Below are 3,289 nucleotides of genomic sequence, written 5' to 3'. Positions count from 1 at the left end.
CTGAATTTTGTCTTTGCATTTTTAAAAAGTTTTGTATACTGACGAAAACACTGTTGAAATGACCCGGTAACACTAATCCAAGAAAACAACTAAACATGCTGTAATACACATGCCAAGCCAATAGATGGCAATGATATTTTGCAAAGAATCACATCACACCTATACAAATACAGTCCTGTAGTGCTTTTTGGTTGTCAAGTTCTAAATTTTTAATGTTTATTTTATTAGCGCACATTGTTATTATTTAGTTGAACACTTGGGGCTCTATTTTGATGGTCCATGCGCAAAATGCAGGGCGCAGACCCTTTCAGGACGTGTCAGAATGCATTTTTGCTAATATAAGGATGGAAATATCCACTTTGCGCCGTGGCGAATGGTCTAAAAGGGTTGAGTTTATTTTCTTAATGAGTTATAGGTGTGTTTTGCTAATAAACCAATCACAGTCTACTTTTACTTTTAGTTCGCTATGAGGGAATGATGCGCTAAAAGAAACTCCACCCCCTACTCAATATTTTGTGTTAATTAACATAAAGTACATAAAATACACTGAAAATAAAAGTCTTCAGTTTCACACAAACATTAATGTCATCTTTACACAAATTCATGTTTTTTTTTTAAATGTACTCAAAGACAATAATATAGTTTCTAAATTATACCGTAAAAAATATCTGTTAACTAACAGTTTCTGTGGTCAGTGTTTTCTGTTCATTTACAGTAATGAATTGCATTATGGGACCTTGATCTTTGCTCTGTTGAGTTTTGATATTTTAATAGTATAAGAAATAATATATAAAGAATTAAGTCTGTGAAATAACAGAAATGTACTAGCAGTTAATTACAAGGTTTATGTAACATAATATACAACACCAACCCAGACAATATATCACTTTAAACTATTAAAAATGTTAATAAAAGTCACTTTTTGAACCTTTCAAGATTAAAAGTTGTTGGAAGAAAGATCAAGGTCCTGTAATGTAATTTAGTTGAAGTCAGAATTATTAGCCTCCCTCTTTATTTTTTCCCCAATTTCTGTTTAACAGAGAGATTTTTTCAACACATTTCTAAACATAATAGTTTTAATAACCCATTTGTAATAACTGATTTATTTTGTCTTTGTCATGATGACAATAAATAATATTTTATTAGATATTTTTCAAGACACTTTTATGCAGCTTAAAGTGACATTTAAAGGCTAAACTAGGTTAATTAGGTAGGCAGGTTAGGGTAACTAGGCAAGTTATTGTACAACGATGGTTTGTTCTGTAGACTATCGAAAAAAAACTGTTTAAAGGGACTAAAATATTGACCTTAAAATGTTTTTTAAGATTAAAAACTGCTTTTATTCATAGCCGAAATAAAACAACTAAAACTTTCTCCAGAAGAAAAAAACATTATTAGACATACAATGAAAATGTAATTTCTCTGTTAAACATCATTTGTTAAATATTTAAAAAAGGAAAAAAAAATCAAAAGGGGGCTAATAATTCTGACTTTAACTGCACACTCTCAGAAGGTATGCAAGCTTTCACTGGGGTGCTACCTTTTCAAAAGTTACAAATTTGTACCTAAAAGGTCCATATTAATGCTTCAAGGATACATATTATACCTAAAATGTACAAAAGTGTTCCTCTTAAATTTTTTAGGTACTAATATATACTTTTGAGGTACCAATATGGATCCTTTTAGTACAAATGTGTACCTTCTGCAAAGGTACCACCCCAGTGACAGCTGCCGTACCTTTATTTCTGAGAGTGTATATAAGAATCAGCTTTAATCATTTTCTGCAACTGTTTTCCTAAATTTCAGCTCTTCAGTATTTAAAAAATAATCTTACCAGTCCTCACAGAAACAATGTGACCATCTTCACATCAAGCAGAGAGCAAGAGGTTCCGCCACACCTCCATTTCCAGTGACCATGTCCACATTCCAGTCGTTGTTTCTGGTCTCTGGGATGAGAAAGCCATCAGATAATGATCAGGACCATGTGAACGAGTCCACACACAACATTTGAATCCAATGAAGGAACAATTATGTGCTCAAAGCGTGGAGGTATTTAGGAAGAGAGTACGAGAGACAGATCTAATCTGCACAGCTGCTCTGGGCTTTATAGTTTTAGGTTTTGCTCAGCACCACTATCACTAAAGGAATGTTTCACTTCGGTTTATTTTGGAAGGGGATACAGATAGTGAATTTCAGGTGAGAAATCTTAGTTGCTTAGTGATCAATGACCTAAAATCATCTTATATTATAACATTTCTATCTTTTATTATTTTTAAGGTGACTAAATTAGCTTTCCACTAATATGGTTTGTTATGATAGGACAATATTTGAGAATCTGAAATCTGAGGGTTAAATAGAACTAGAGAGAAAATCATTAATAAAGCTGTCCAAATAAAGTTTTAAGCAATATATATTTATTTATTTATTATTTATTTTTAAAAATACAATTCATTCTCGACTTTTCCCAAAATAAATATCGTACAAATTCTGACTGTTTTTGTCATCCAGGGTCACATATAGTATGGTTTTGATAAAGTATAATAAGAGGCTTTTTTTTTTTTTTTTTTTTTTTTGCCTATTTTGTTAGGGAACACCAAAGCTATTCAAAACATATTGGGATATTGTTATTTCCATATGTGAACACAGTTAACTTTTCAAAAAAACAACCATAAATACCATATAAACAATACCATATTAGTAATTTGACATGCAATTCCAAGCCTTCAAAAACATCTTGCAAAATGTTTAGAAGCTTCTGGCCAGCTGCAATTTTACACTCTGCCATTCTTCGTTTCTTTCCATGAAAGTGAGCACCAGTGGTCTTTTTAAGACCTTAACAAACAAAATTCCTTCTCTCCATCCTCTCTTTCACACTCTGGGCTCTCCCTTTCTTCACTCCCCCTCTTTACTTCATTCCAGATCATGAAAGAATGTCAGGAGTTGTTTTTTCATGTCGGCAGCAATGCAGTGACTTAAATAAAGGGACACAAACTACAGTGTAATTACGCACTGCTGTGGCCTTGTAGGAAAGGACTGCTTGTGGACATCTTCCAATGTTTTCTCTAACTCGCTTAACACTCATATATCTTCTGTTTGCTGAGGGTTCTGCTGGGTTCTCCAGGTCTCCAGGGTGAAGAAAAGGGACAATTATGTGTCATTTGAAGATTAGTAATGAGTGATAACTCATTATAGAGCAGGTGACAGAGCAAATATCAGGTTCTTCCCTATAAATGAAAGACATTATTTTAGTCTATATATATTTTTATGCATACAGTCAAAATATACTTGA

This window comes from Danio rerio, chromosome 24 (assembly GCF_052040795.2).
Source record: "Danio rerio strain M-AB ecotype USA chromosome 24, GRCz13ab, whole genome shotgun sequence".
In the NCBI taxonomy this organism is placed as follows: Eukaryota; Metazoa; Chordata; class Actinopteri; order Cypriniformes; family Danionidae; genus Danio; species Danio rerio.
The sequence above is the reverse complement of the archived record's forward strand: the minus strand, read 5'-3'. Positions refer to the sequence as shown.